This window comes from Notamacropus eugenii, chromosome 1 (assembly GCF_028372415.1).
Source record: "Notamacropus eugenii isolate mMacEug1 chromosome 1, mMacEug1.pri_v2, whole genome shotgun sequence".
Classification (NCBI taxonomy): domain Eukaryota; kingdom Metazoa; phylum Chordata; class Mammalia; order Diprotodontia; family Macropodidae; genus Notamacropus; species Notamacropus eugenii.
Window position 1 is genome coordinate 745,814,637 of NC_092872.1, and position 16,100 is coordinate 745,830,736.

The 16,100-nt window shown below is 38.4% G+C and overlaps 1 long non-coding RNA gene across 4 annotated transcripts in view; it reads left to right on the forward strand.

Moving 5' to 3' along the window:
• The window catches only part of LOC140524410 (uncharacterized), a 55,043-nt gene extending 39,151 nt beyond the window's left edge, over positions 1-15,892 (forward strand). Inside the window, exons 3-5 of one of the 4 annotated variants that reach the window (XR_011973718.1) lie at positions 6,035-6,126; positions 7,802-7,965; positions 8,320-15,892. This is a non-coding gene — a long non-coding RNA (uncharacterized lncRNA). The remainder of the gene's footprint in view (positions 1-6,034; positions 6,127-7,801; positions 7,966-8,319) is intronic. The other 3 variants (XR_011973738.1, XR_011973727.1, XR_011973733.1) reach the window with 3 other exon arrangements.
• The last annotated feature ends 208 nt before the right edge of the window (positions 15,893-16,100 follow it).

Below are 16,100 nucleotides of genomic sequence, written 5' to 3' on the forward strand. Positions count from 1 at the left end.
TCAAGGGGTTACTATGAGGTTTAATTAAAAGAGTGATTATAAAATGGTTTATGAACTTGAAGGTGGTACCAAAATGTTATTTGTTGATGATCAAAGTGTTCATTGGTGGATCACAGATGTAGAGGTCAAAGAAACCTGAGAGTTCATTTCCTCAAATCTCTTCTTCCTCCTCCTCCTCTTTCTTCTCCTCCTTTTCCTCTTTCTCTTCATTCTTCTCCTTCTTCTTTGTTGTTCAGTCATTTCAGTCATGTCTGGTTCTTTGTGGCTTCATTTGTAGTTCTCCTGGAAAAGATACTAGAGTAGCTTGCCATTTACCCTTATTTTATAGATAAAGAAAGTGACATTAGGAGGCAAGTGAGTTATCCAAGGTGACCCATGTAGGAATGTAATTAGGAGAGAGAGAAAATGACTTCATAGTGGATACTGAATTGGACTTGGGACCAGGGAAAATTGAGTTAAAATCCAACTCCAAACTTTTACTACTGCATGACTTTAGAATATGACTATATTTCTTTTGATTTCAGGTTTCTCATCTATAAAGTATTGATAATAATAGCACCTATCTCTCAGGATTTTACAATAATCCAATCAGCCAATATGTGTAAGGTGCTCTATAAAGTTTGCTAAACAAAAGTTAGCTATTGTTACTTTTTTTAAAAATTAATTTCTTTGTTTTCAGTTTTCTACAATCACTTCTTAAATCTTAGTCTTTCTACTCCTCCCTTTCCCTACCTCACCAAAACAGCATGCAGTCATATATGGATTCATATATGGATTTCACCATAGTCATGTTGCATAGAAGAATTAAAAAGAATGGGAGAAACCATAAGAAAAAGCAAAACAATACATAACACAAGATAAGATATTCTGTTTCATTATGTATTCCAGTTCCATAGTTCTTTTTCTGGATGTGGATGGAGTTTTACCTCACGAGACCTTTAAAATGTTTTAGGCCCTTGTATTGCTGTGAAGAGCTAAGTCTATCAGAAACATTCTTCCCACACTGTGGCTGTTACTGTGTATAATGTTCTCCTGGTTCTGGTCATTTCACTCAGCAGGAGTTCACATAAGTCCCTCTAATTCTCTCTAAAGTCCTCCTATTCATCATGTATTATAGAACAAAGTATTCCATTACATTCATATATATCACAACTTGTTTCGCCAATCCCCAATTGATGGGCATCCCCTTGATTTCCAGTTCCTGACCACCACAAAGAGAGCTGCTATAAATGTTTTTGTACATGTGGGACCTTTATCCATTTTTGTGATCTCCTTGAAATACAGTCATAGAAATGTTATTGCTGGGTAAAAAGGTATCCACATTTTTGTAGCTCTTTGGGCATAGTTCCAGACTGGTGGAAGCAGCTCACAGACACTAGTTGCAAAAATTATTTCCCACTTTTCTTCTTCTCCCCAATCTTAGTTTCATTGGGTTGGTTTGTGAAAAAACTTTTCAATTTAATGTAATCAAAATTATCCATTTGGAACTTCATAATATTCTCTATCTCTTGTTTAATCATAAATTCCTCCATTCTCCATAAATACATTATTCCTTACTCCCCTAATTTATTTATAGCATCAGTCTCTATACCTAGATCATGTACCTAACCTATTCCACTGGTTTAACCCTCTATTTCTTTGCCAGTACCAAGTGATTTAGATGATGGCTGCTTTATAATTCAATTTGAGATCTGGTAGTGCTAGGCCACCTCCCTACCATTTCTTTCTATTAATTCACTTGATATTTTGAACGTTTTGTTCTTCCAGATTATTTTTGATTTTATTTTTCCTAGCTACGGAAATAATAATTTTCTGGTAGTTAGATTAGTATGGCACTGAATAAATAAATTAACTTCGGTGGAATTGTCATTTTTATCATATTAGCTCAGCTTACCCACGAGCAACTGATGTTTTTTCCACTTAGCTAAATCTGACTTTATTTGTGTGAAACATGTTTTGTAATTGTGTTCATATAGTCCCTGGGTTTGTTTTGGCAGATAGACTCCCAGCCATTTTATAGTGTCTACCATAGCTTTAAATGGTATTTCTCTTTCTATCTCTTGCCGTTGGACTTTGTTAGGAATATATAGAAATTAGATGATTTCTGTGGGTTTATTTTATAATGTACAACTTTGCCAAAGTTGTTTATTATGTTAAGCAGATTTTTTTCTTAATTCACTAGGATTTTCTAAATATATGATCATATCATCTGCAAAGAGAGATAACTTAGTTGCTTCTTTGCCTATACTAATTCCTTCACTTTCTTCTTCTTCTCAATTCTAAAGCTAACATTTCTAGTGCCATATTGAGTAACAATGGTGATAATGGACATCCTTGTTTCATCCCTGATCTTATTGGAAATGCATCTAGCTTATCCTCATTGCATATAATGCTTGCTGGTAGTTTTAGGTAGATACTGCTTGTTATAGATACTGCTTATTATTTTAAGGAAGGCTCCATTTATTCCTATGCCCTCCAGTGTTTTCAATAGGAATGGGTAGCTATTGTTACTGATCTCCAAGCCTATGAATATGTTTTTGATATTGTTGATATTTTGATCTTGATTTTCTTTGCAATCACCACCACCACCTCCACCACCACCATCACCATCATCATCATCTTCATAATCATTGGAGACCTCCTTTTCCTCTCTTGCTAGAGACCTTCAAATCTATCATTGCACCATATATCACAACATATATTTAATAGGAAAGGCAACACAGAATAGGAAGGATAAAAGAAGGGAAATGTACCTGGTTCTGATGTTATGATCAAGTCCTGAAGCTGGGGTTGGATGATTTGAGGTTTGAGTTACAGAGCTGAATTAGTCTTGTAGCATGATCAATTTCAGGAGATTCTGAAATCCAGAGAAGTAGGAAGATGAAAAACATTAAGCAAAAATGTTCTGTATACTCTCCTAAAACGGTGGAGGATCTGAGATGAGCTGTCCAAGTTCTACCCTGATTCCTCTCTAGTCAGAGGACAGAAGGGCTTTAAAGGCAGGAGTCACTGAGGATGTATGAATTTCTGAGTTTACTTCATCTTGCTTAATGTTAAATATTCAAGTTTTATCCCAATCCTGGATCTTTTATATAATACCTAGATGAGATTAGTCATCTCATATAAACCTTTTTGGGTCTCATGTTCTTCAGCACAATGGTATTAGATTACCTACCCTGTAGCAGTCAATTTGAAGTCCTTTCCTCTTCCCTATCCTAGGTGAGAGAGGGCACTTTTTGGATTTACAGTTGCTGAGTGGGAGAACTTGTTTGTGAACTTGTTATGTGTGTCTTCCTTCCTCCCCCAACCATGTGTAAATATGTGTTGGTAGAGAATGGATAGAAAGACGTACCCTGATTAGGATTAGAGAAATTTACAAAGAAAAGAAACATTAGTAATTAACTTATCTAAACACTTTCATTTTCCAGAAGATACTTAGTGCCAGTGAAGTGAAATAGAATGATCAAAATCATAGTTGATTAGTAAGAAGAGACCTGTGATTGGACTTTCTGAACACTGACAAACATAGGTCCAGGGCTCTTTCTATGAATCCACTTCAACTTTTCTATCAATTCAAACACTCCAGAAATATCATTTCATGAGTTTTTAATGGCTACTGTTCCAGGTGGCTTACTCATGTGGTAATAATATTTTGCTTCATTCTCTTCTGGCACTTATCATCCGAGGAACTCAAAGCACTTTACAAACATTAATTAAACAAGCTTCACAATACCCCTGTGAAAGAGATAAGTATTATTACACCCATTTCCCTTGCAGTGAACAAAATAACTGTAATCAGATTTTATTGGCATTTTATTGGTACAGCATTTCTTTCCTTCAAACTCTGATGTGCATTTTAAAAAATAATACCATTTTGTACTTTCTGGGAATTGCATCTCTTTAACATAAAATTGAATTGTTCTCTCTAAGCCATTCACCTTTTCAGTGGCAAATTAATTTGAAACCAGTCATATTCTTTTTTCAGGTAGATTTTTTAAGGAAAAAAATTCTAGCCCCAGATTAATTTGTTTAGTTAAATTATTTCCTTTCCTTTCCTTGAACACTTTATTTGTCATAGGCAATTAAATTAATTTTAGATCACTAAAGGATATCAATTTCTCAGCTTTTTCCCCATCTTCTAGAAGGAATTTGATGAGGGAATTGGTTTTAAAATCCATTTAAATCAGCCAGATTTAATAGGTAGTGTCCTAAGGTGATACCCAAGACAGACAGACAAGGAAACAGCATCTTTTAACTTGCCTGTTTGCTCTTCTTTCTGGGAACCATAAACTTCAGCCACCATCCTCCCCCAGACCTTGAGAAGGTTTAACCTAATGAAGAAAGATTATCTCCCTTGATAAAAGAAGCCACTTTGTTAGGGACTCTGACAAGCTTTGTAACACACTTTTTGTTTAGTTATCTTCAATAATGGGATAAAATCCCCAGGTCTTAGCAGGGAAATGAAATCCCTAATCTAATCTCAGACCCTGAGAGTTGTTTGAATAAGGGTGCTGGAAAGTTAATTTCCTTCTTGGTATTTTAACAACTTTGAAGAGCCAAGATGATTTACAGGAATTCCAAAATGAGACTATTCACCCAAATGATTCATTTCTGAAGTGTCAAAATGGGGTTTGGGGAGAGAATATTGCATGAAATCAGTTTTTATGGTGTTTTGGAGAAAGAATAATTCCTCTTCAGTGCTGGCTATTCAGATTGGCTCTAATGGTGTTGAAGGGCTCAAGGCCTTGGTGAGATGACCTCATAAAAGTGCCAGACCTGCAGAAATATTTGATATGTCTCAAGGAAAGGCACATATGGAAATGATGCACTGACATGGTCCGGAGACAGTTCTCCGTGATGAATTTGTGAAATTTTGTCAAAATACATCACTTGTGCCCCTCAGCTACTTGTGGGCCAGAGCTATTTCTTTTAACAGAGAATCTAAGTGGATTCCAGAGGTCACAGGATATTTTAAAAACAAGGCAAATGACATGAGTGAAATGAGGACAGGATGCATGTAAACACACCCTAGTAGACTTACTGATGCAGCAGTATTTTTTGTCCTTCTGCTATGGAAACTCAGTGTTTTCATTATTTGCCTCTAGGAAGAGAGGCAGTTTCTTAAGTGGGAAGCCAGATCTTGTCTGCTTCAATGTAATCCATCACCACTGGCAGAACACATTGATTAAACCATTGCTGACAAACATACATGACACCCACCACATCACTTCTTGCAAGTGCTTTCAATGTTGAACATGTAATATCCTCCACGGTCTGGCTTTCACCTAATTTTCACATCTGTCACATTGCCCACTCTCTCTTCTGGTCATTCAGATTTGCTAGCTGTCCTCATAAAGAGAAGGTCTTGGCACACAGTGGAAAGTTCATGATGGTAGATTTTCCTTCCATTCTTTCCTTTGAGACCTACAATGTAATCTTGGTCAGGTAATTTAAATGGCTTGAATCACGGCGTCTTAATGTGTAAATTGAGAGGGATGATATAGAGGCATCTGAGAGACATTCCACCTCTAAAGCTAGAATTTTTTTCATAATAATACCTAACATTTATATGTTGTTCATTATGTGGCAGACCCTATACTAGGTGTTTTACAATTATAAATTTGATTCTCATAAAAACCTTGGGAAGTAGGGGCTGGTGTTTTCCTCACGTTATAGATGGCAACACCAAGGCAGAGCTTAAGAGACATGTCTAGATTTATACAACTAGTAAGTATCTGAGGCCAAATTTAAACTAAGGTCTTTTTGACTCCAGGCCTGATCCTAAATCCATGGTGCCAACTTTAAATTCTAGGAACTCTTGGGCATAATCATTTGGTAGGCATGGCAAGGATGAAAGGAAACTGACTGGTCTGTGGGTTTACAAGAAAGCAGAATGGGCATGAGGTATTATTGCAGTGCCAAAAAGAAGCTATTGTTTCTATGGCAAGAGTCAAAGGCCCACATTTAAGGAAATACTTAATCTCACTGAAATTATCTTCATCATCAGTCAAATTGGACTCTTTTTCATCTACAGGGTTGTTGTGAGACAACCTAATATATGAGCCAAACAGCAAGAAACATCAGAAACCTGGGAAGTGAACCCCATTTCCAGTTAACTGACTTTTGGTGAGTGACTTTGCCATCCTGTTTCAATTTTCCTTTCTATAAAATGGGCATAGTGATGCTTAAACTAGTTACATGAAAGGTTTATTTTGAGCACAGGGAATTGCAATTTTAAACACTAACTATAAATCACTGTTATCCAAAAAGACACTGGGATATTAAAATGACTGCATGCCATCCCTGATATTACTGCCTTCAATCTTTTCATTCATTCCTACTGTTTCTGGGAGGCTATGACCCTGGCTCATCATTCAGTAGATTGGGAGCTTTCCTCTAGGGATCTGGAGCTTTTCTGATTGAATTAGATGTAGAGCATATGCATTGATATAGAACCACTACCTCGGACCAAAAAGAGAGAGGTGAGAGACTTGTTCAAGGTCCCACAGGTAATTGATTGAACTAGTGTTTGAACTCAGATCCTCTTACTTCAGTCTAGCATACTTTCCATTATACCAGTCTGGTTTATCCTTCATTTGCAGTGTGGCCAGCTTGCCTTCTCTTCTCTTTGCTGTGCTTTGATGAGACAATTTACTGTGATTCTCCTAAAAAATTCTTCCTTGATATTATGATGCTCTATGCCCTGCATAACACAACTTTAGAGAAGGGTAATCTTCTGCTTCCAGTTATTTGACACCATGGAAAGAATTTTGTTGTTAAAAAGCAAAACAAACCAAAAAATAAAGGTTGTTGTTTGAGATCAAAAACACTGCACAATTTTCCAAAGGCAAGCTAACACATTTCTTATCAAATTCAAAATATGTTTATTAAGTGCCTACTATGTGCCAGGCACAGTGTGAAATGTTGGGGGTAAAAATATAAAAAGTGAACTTTCCCTTCCCTCAAAAAGATTTTCTTCTAATGGGGAAGAAAATGTGTTCCTATATTAGCATATAGAGAATTATTGTGTAGTGGTTATGGAAGGATTGGGCCCCAGCAAGGCATCAGGAAATGTTTTTGGTAGACAGTAAGATGTGAGCTGGGTCTGAAATGGAAGCAGGGATTCTGAAAGATGGAGCTGAGTAAGGATTACATTTCAGGAAGGACAGTCCTTTCAAAAGCATAGAGATAGGAGATGGGTTGTCCTATGTGCTGAATACTGAGGAGTACAGTGTGGGTATATTGCAAAATATGAGCAATGGTGCAATCCATTCTATAAAATGGCAGAGGTAAAAAGTGGCTATGTTACAAAGAGCTTTAAATGAGAGAGTCATTTATATCTGCTCCTGGGAGAAAGAGGGGACCATTGGTGTTTATTGAGAAGTGAAAGTTATATGGTCAAACCTGTGATTTAGCAAAAGGCTTTTGAACAGAGAATGGAGGGTAAATTCAAGAGGAGAGAGGCTTGACTTAGGAAAGACAAATAGGACAACATTGAAATGATTCAAGTGAGAAGAGAAAAGAAGCTGAATCATATGAGTAGCTGTGATTGGTGAGAAGGGCTGTTGTTTAAGTGGAAACAGAGGCAGATTGACTTATATGATGATGAGGGTCACACTGAGATTATCGATCCAGATGACTGGGACGTTGGTAGTATTCGATCTTGCCAGGAAATTATGATCAAATGTATTAAGTGAATTGCCTAAATATGCAGAGACTCCTTTTCATTAGTGGAAACCGATTGCTTATTTTGCCTCCACATACACACACAGTGGCATTTGCTTTTTCCCTAAATCCATAGATAAATCTGTCTCCCTGTCTTCTGCCATCTTTGTATTGGCTGTCCCCCAAGACTGGAATGTACTACCTCCTCACCTCAAGCTTGGAAAATCCATTTGAGTCTTCCAAAGACTGATTTCACCCAATAGTGGGGAATCTCTTAAGAATGAGTAAGTGATTTTTCTGGTTCTCCTGTTCCTTGATTTACCTTACATTATTTTCTATATTTTTAAATACATTTATACCCATACAATTTGTTTTCCCTATTGGAATATAAGCTGCATGAGGGTAGGAATTCAGTCTTGTCTTTTCTCTTTTCCTCCCTTCCTTCCTCATTCCTTCCTTCATTCCTTCCTTCCTCTCTTTCTGACTTCTTTTTTCTCTTTCTTCCTTCTTTTCTTCCTTTCTTCATTCCTTCCTTTCTTTTCTTTCTTTTTTCTTTCTTTTGTTTTTGTATCCTTAGCACTTGGCATAAATCCTGGACCTTAGGAAGTGCTTAATAATTACATATCAAATGATTGATTTCTCAATTCCATCTAGGTTATATCATCTTCAGTTTGAACCTCCTCTGAAGATACTCAGCTCTTTCAGCTCAGCAGGCATTGCAGTGTTGGCACTCAAATTCAGAGACTCCCAACAGATTTTTGTCTCATTAGACAAAAGTCTATGCAACTTTCCCCCACTTTTTTTCATTCTGTGCATTGTCCTTCTTCCAGTTTTCTTAAGTACCTCCAAGATCATTTAGATCATTTTATATCTCTCAAAAGCCTTTTTATAGCCAATAAGATAATGTCTATAAGAGTGTTTTGAAAGCTAGAAAGAGCTATACTAATGAAAGGTATAATTATACTATGCACTGAGGCTTGAGGATGTAATAGAATACCTGATAGTACCTATTAACATCACTGGGAACCTCTTTCAGCTCAATAGGGTGGTTTCCATCATCATCACAGTCCTTGAGATTGGTATTATCGAGCTTGCCACTGATAGCTAGCATTTACAGACCACACTGAATGCTATTGGCAAAGGCTGCCAGGGTTTACCATGGAAGAGCAAGACTAGGAATTGAGGATTCGGAAGATATGAAGTTAACTAGGGATATTTGGAAGATGGAATGATTCAGTGGCAAGAGCAGTGGCTCTGGGCATAGAGGTCCTGGGTGTAAATTCTACCTCCAATCCTTAGTACCTGAGTAACGTTGGTGAAGTTATGTCCCTTTCCTCAATCTCAGCTTCCTCATCTTCAAAATGAAGGAGTGGGAATAGATAGCTGCCCAAGTGACCTTTAGTCAGTTATTTTACCCAAATTTATTAGCTTCTCATTGATGCCCAACACCATGCCAAGTGTTCTGTATTTTAAAGGTAAAAATAATTTCTGATCTTATAAGTTGGATTCAATTTATTTGTTGTAAAGGGAAGCCAAATAAGCTACTTACTTAGTTTCCCTGGTCCTTTTTTATGTTCTGTAAAATAGGGATAATAGTGTAAATAACCTCTATGTTCCACTCTCTGTCTAGATCTAAGATCCAATGATGCAAAAATGTGAATTATGACATGCCAAACAATTCTGCAAATGAGATCAGATTATCAAAGGATTAAAAAAGACAACATAAGATTGCTGACGCTTATCCTAAATGAATTCAGTTTAGAAAACATTTATTAAACACCTACTCTGTGCAAGGTAATGAATTTCTCTCTGCAGATACAAAAGGAAAAAAAGACAAAAAATAAAATAGTCATTTCCTTCAAGGAAATTAAATTGTTACCATACTAGTTTTGTGTTGAAAAAAGAAATAAAAAGAGAGAATTAAACTATCCTAGAGGGACTTGTTCTCAGAGGGTGTTGTCTCATCCACACCTTAATAGAAAATCCCTTACATCAATGCCTGGGAAATAGTTTTACTTTGACAGTTGATTGGGGGATGAATTAGTTTGGGGAAAGCCATCAATCAGAAAGAGCCTATTCCAATAGCCTAGTGAGAGGTGGTAAGGGGCTGAATGATGTTGACAGCTGGATTAGTGGGGAGAAGAGTGAGGGTGACAGAGATTTATTATGAAAAAAATCAGAGTATTTGGCAACTTCTTGGACATATGAAGTGAGCAAGAGTGAGGAGTTGAGAATGACCATGAAGGATCCGACGGAGTGCCTGGAAGGAAGCTATTCATCATTCAGAATTACAAGGGTGAGTTTTGGGGAAAAACAAATGAATGCTCTTGCTTTCTGACAGAGTCAGTTTGAGAGGCTTCTGAGACCTCATGACACTCATACAGCTAGGATGTTATCTCCTTTCCAAACAGCTCAGGAATTACCAGACTCCTGCATGAGAGTAACTTTTTCAGATCCCTTACCTCCTCAGGGACTGCTCTTTGACCCCAACATTACTTCACATTTACAACCTATTACTTTCTTTCTGCTTATTGGTACCCATGGTACATTGTATTTCAAGAGTATAAATTCTCCCTAATTTCAGTCAAGTAAATCAGAATTCATGGAGCACCTACTGTGTGCCTGGAATTGTACTAATTCCTCAGGACATAGAGACTTATACACACATGTATACACACAAAAATATATATGTGTGTATATATATATATGTGTGTGTGTATGTGTACATAACTATTATATACATAAACATATATGTGTGTATATGCGTATACAAATATATATGCATGTATGTGTATACACACACATTCACATGTTCAATAATGATGTGATGATGACAGCAACAATAATAAGCAGAATTTCTATTTTCTAGTATGTGCTGGCCACGATTCTAAGTACTTTAAAAGTTTGCTTTATTTGATCCTCACAAACCCCAAAGGGTTAGGTGCTGTGCTTATCCCCATTTTATAGAAGAAGAAACTGACGCAAAATAAGTCAGCTGACTGGCCCAGGTCATGCAACTATTAAATATCTGAGAACATCTTTCCACTCAGATCTTCTTGACTCCAGGCCCAAACCATTATCCACTGTACCACCTAGAAAAATACATACACATACACATACACATGAAGAGATGTATGTGTATATACACATATTCTTGTGCATATGTGCATGTAGTCTATGTATACATGTATATAGGTATATCTACATATTTCAATTTCTACACACAAACATAACATACCTAGAGCATGTATATATTTGAATAATTTCACATGCATACTTGGGTACGCAGATGTATATGACACATGTATGTATATATTGTCAATCATGACACATATGAGTGTACATGCACATCCATTGTATTATACCTTCATATACGTTAAAACAAATGCCTGGTCTATATATGCACACACATACATACCTACATATTCAGTTACTGCCCTCATGGATATGCAAGGTAGAAGGGTGCCTCAAATGAAGGAAACATGTTCAAGTCCCATTTCTGACATATACTGGGCAAATCACTGAATTTCTCAGTGCTGTTACATGACAGAGTCCATAGAGTACTATTATCCCTGGAGCCAAAAAGACCTAAGTTCAAATCCAGCATCAGACACACTAGGTATATGAACCTTGATAACTTATTTAATTTCTGCTTGTCTCAATTTGCTCATTCATAAAACGGGTACAATAATAGAACTTTCTCACAAGGTTGCTTTGAGAATCAAAATAGATAATATTTTTAAAGCACTTGTCATAGTGCTTGGTATTAAATAAATGCTTGTTTCCTTCTTTCTGGGAAACTCTAAATTGCAGGGAATATGCTGCTTGTTTTGGTCAAAGGAGTTTCCTCACCTGAAAATTCCCAATGACCGTGAAATCCCAAATCTATTCTCTTCTCCCACATGCCAGGTTTCAGTGATAGAGGCAAAAACCAAATAGTTCCATATGCTTGCATCCTGCATTTACATCACCTGACACTGTGTTTTGTATATGTTAAACATTTGATAAATATTAAGTTCATGGTATTAAAGTAGCAAACAATCCAGGTGAGTGCTAGCTCACCTTGGGATGTAGGGTGTGTTCAGGGAGGACCAGAACCTTTGGAGTGATGGCTGCCAAGGCCTTTTCAGGGCTCTTTCCACCTTTGTTGTCCACCTGTTCCACCTAACTCTCACTTGTGGCTCCAAGAAGCTGCGGCATGCGCAGTGGCCACACTCCGGTAAACCTTTTTGGCAGATGGGCCAAACCAGGTTGAGGGTAACCAAGCGTTTTCAAATCCATTGGTGAGTTAGGGTGGTGTCTACTCCAAGCATGTGAAGACTTCATGTGGTGGAATGTGTGGATAAGAACAATTTGTTTCAATGGCCATGAAGGCACATGAAGCTGACGATGTGGAGCATGCCAAGTATTCAAACTATGCTTCAGAAAGCGCAACTCTGATGGACTGGCCACGTTGTTAAAATGCAAAATGTACACTTGCCAAAAAAACTATTTTATGGAAAACTTGCATGGGGCAGGCGATCACATGGTGGCCAAAAGAAACAATACAAGGACACTCTCAAGGTCTCTCTCAAGAACTTTGGATTTGACTGTGCAACATGGGAGACACTGGCACAGAACCACTCAGCATGGCATGCCCATAAAAGAAAAAGTGCTGTGCTCTTTGAGCAAAGCAGAACTGAGACAGCACAAAGTAAATGCAGGATGTGTAAAGTTGGGATATCTACCCCAGATATTCATATGGACTATCTGTGCCCAACCTGTGGTAGAGTATTCTAAGCTCCTATTGTTCTGATCAGTCACAGTCGGATACACTGAAATTTCACTTTACAATGCTCATGTCGTTTTGGTCCTCTTCGAAGACAAAGGACAACAACCAGTTCACCTTAGAGGATGCTGAAAGATGTCATAGGGCATTAATTCCATGGAAACTGTCTGACTCCAAACCAATGAATGTGTATAGTTATAAGCATAGTTATGATGCTTGGGCCTACTATAGACGTCACTCATGGCTCCTTCATCATCATCCTCTACGAACCATACTTAATACAAAATGACAAGACAATCATATAAGCAACACAGTGCCCAGAATTTAAGCAGCTTGCCATGCTGATGGAATGCTAGAAGCACTCATATTCTGCTAGGCTTATTTTGGGCACAGGACAACCTGAATCCCACTAGAGAGAAAGCTATGGTAAGCTAAGCTTCAAAAATAGCATGTGCTTGCTCTGATGAATTGCTGATCAGTTTGAGATAGGGAAAACCTCTAGCAATGCAGATTCCAACTTGCACTATTCCCCTTTTGTCTATTATCCCCCTAAAAAATCCCCAATTACCCATGTGTGTTTTTCTGATGTGCTAAGTACTTGATGACCTTGCTCAGTACTAAATACAGCAAGAGAATGCCATTCATTAGTGGCCCCTTCATGCACTTACAGTGTGAACCACCATATTTCCCTCATGCTATTTCTCTGCATTTACCTCCCTAGCTAGTATTCATGGAGAGAGGCAGAAACAGAAGGTTAAAGGGTAAAATATTGAAACTATGTTTGATGAATAGAATAGAATGGATAGAAAAAAGAATGAATGAATGAAAGAATAAATGGATGGATGGATGGATGGATGATGGATGAATGAATGTTGGAGAAGTAGTCAACAATTTTAGGCAGTCATAATCCTAGTGTATGTAAGATGTAACATGCCCATCGTGGAACTGAATTATTTTAGAGTACCTTTATACAGTGAGAAACATTAGATATGACGTGAGAAAAAAAGAAAATTATATGGACTGAAAAATTGTGAATAATCATGTTTATCACAAGACAAAATGTCTATTTGCTTTCTACCCTCTCTCCCCCAGTCCAAGTCTGCGCAGATTATGATATGAGGTGAGAGGGTGGGCACATATGGGAGGGTGGGCCATCTTCTTAGCAGCAGTCATACCACTTGCAGCTCACTTCCTGCTACGAAGACACAGACTCATCAATTTCAGAATTGGAAGAGATATGAGCAACCTTTTGGTCACAATGAAATTCAAAGAGAAAAGACACACAAGAGATCAGGTTTAAGAACTCCAGAGTTTCTCAGGCTTGCTACTGACTCTGATGGATCCCAGTGCTCCTCTGCCAGAGGTAAACTGTGACAGCTTTCTAGTGGCTACAGTGAATCATACACTCTGCTGACTATGCTGGAGACCAGATGTAGTCAGCATATGGCTCAAAGAGTGGTGCCAACATCACTGTCTATGTCCTGATGTTGCACTCATCACGATGGATGGGCCATCAGACAACCTGGGCACGGAGCTCTCGGCCTATGTTCCTGCAGACAGAACTCCCACCTATTGTCCATGCCTGACTCAAACTTAAACCCATTATCTTTCAAGTGCTCTGCCAAGTTACCAAGGTTAATTTTTTTTTCTGTACAAAGAAAAATTCTTTACTTTCAGTTTATTTTACCTACAGCACTCTTCCTCTTCCCTGCCCCCATGAAAACACTACCTATACTTCATGGCCCAAGTGAAGATGAGGATGGTGAAGATGACAGCATTTTAAAAGCAGCAGTAAAATATGGAGAGAGACAGAGACAGATACAGAGACACACAGAGATGAACCATTCTTGAAATGGTTACTATGTGTCAGGAACCATACTAAATGTGGGGAGTGCAAGTAAAAGGAAACATAATAGTCACTGCTTTCCATGACTTAGAAGAGTCATGAAAAGTGAGGGGAGAGGTAAGGATATTGAACCAAAGTGCTACAGGGGCCTGGGATCCCTGGAAAAAAAATAAACATTCAAATCTTAAAACTGGGGATCCTGAGGAGGGACACCCAAGTTTTTCCTGTGCGTGGAGGTGGGGTGGGTGTAGATACTTAAACAGCAGGGTAGTATGTTAATTTACATCAAATTCTTAGGGAAAAGGATGCTTTCTCTTCTAATCTCTGTATCTAGAGTAGCTATTAACTTGCAGTTTAAGAAATGTATGTAATTTAATAACTTTTGGGAATGTATGATTATCAGTAAGGTGAGAGAGAGAGAGAAGGAGAGAGAGAGAGAGAGAGAGAGAGAGAGAGAGAGAGAGAGAGAGAGAGAGAGAGAGAGAGAGAGAGAGAGAGAGAGAGAAGAGAGGAGAGGGGAGAGAGAGAGAGAGGAGAGGGGAGAGAGACAGAGACAGAGAAGAGACAGAGAGAGAGAGAGTCATGTGATTAATAGGTGGTTAGGCAGGTCTAAAAGTGTCAATAGAGAGACTTTGAAGGTAAGTTGTTCTCTGTCTCCTCTCTTACATATATAAGTGAAATTGATATTTTATGGGTTTTGCTTTAGAAACATTTCACTCTTTTGTTTTGTGGCACTTTTGGGGGAGAAGATTGGAGAGGAGAGGACAGGGAGAGGATGGGAAGGTGAGGACAGGAGAGGAAAGGAGAGGGGAGGAGAATAGAGGAGAGGGGTGGGAGAGGATTGTCTCAATTCATGCACTAATAGAGCTATCAGAATTTTGAATTTAAGTTGTTCTCAGTCTGACCTCCTCTACCATATGTAAGTTAACTTGGGATATTTGGGGTTTTGGCTTGGAAACACTACAATCTTTTCTTTTGGTATTTTTTTTTTTTTGCGGGAAAAGATAGGAGAAGAGAGGGAGAGGAGAGGGAGAGGAGAGGGAGAGGAGGAGAGAGGAGAGAGGAGAGGAGAGCAGAGGAGAGGAGTGGACAGGAGTGGGAGAGGAGAGAAGAGGAAAGGAGGAGAGGAGGGGAGAGGAGTGGAGAGGAGAGGAGAGGAGAGGAGAGGAGAGGAGTGGGAGAAAAATGTCTCAATTCAGGCACTAATGGAATTATCAACATGTTGCATGTAACCTGTTATCCTTCTGCTCACCTGTCACATATGAAAGTTAACTTTGGATTTTTGGGTTTTGGTCTGGAAACATTCACTCTGTGGTTTTCGTGGCTTCTTGCTGCAGAGGATGGAAGATTAGATGGAGAGGAGAGGAGAGCAGAGAACTAAAGAGGACCGGGGAAGAGAGAAGAGAAGCAGAGTGGAATGGAGAAAAGTGTTGAGGGAGAAAATAGGACAGTAGGGGAGATGAGAGAAGAGGGGAAACAACTTATTTTCAAAATATTGATAACAATGTTAGTGCATAAATCGAGACATTCCTCTCCCACTCCTCGCCTCTTCTCTCCTCTTCTCTACACTCCTCTCCTCTCCTCCCTTTTCTCTTCTTCTCTCCTCTCCTCTCCTCCTTCTCTTCCTCTCCTCTCTACTTTTCCAGCTCGTCTTCTCTTCTTCTTCCGTACTCAAACAAAACCTAGGAGTGTGTCGTTGATATTGCATACCTCTCTCCATTCTTTCATCCCCTATTTGTGGTCAGTATAGCAGAAGAGGAGAGAGAAATGAAAGGAAGGAGTTGAGACTTAGGCGAAAGGAAGTAAGAAGAGGAAATGACA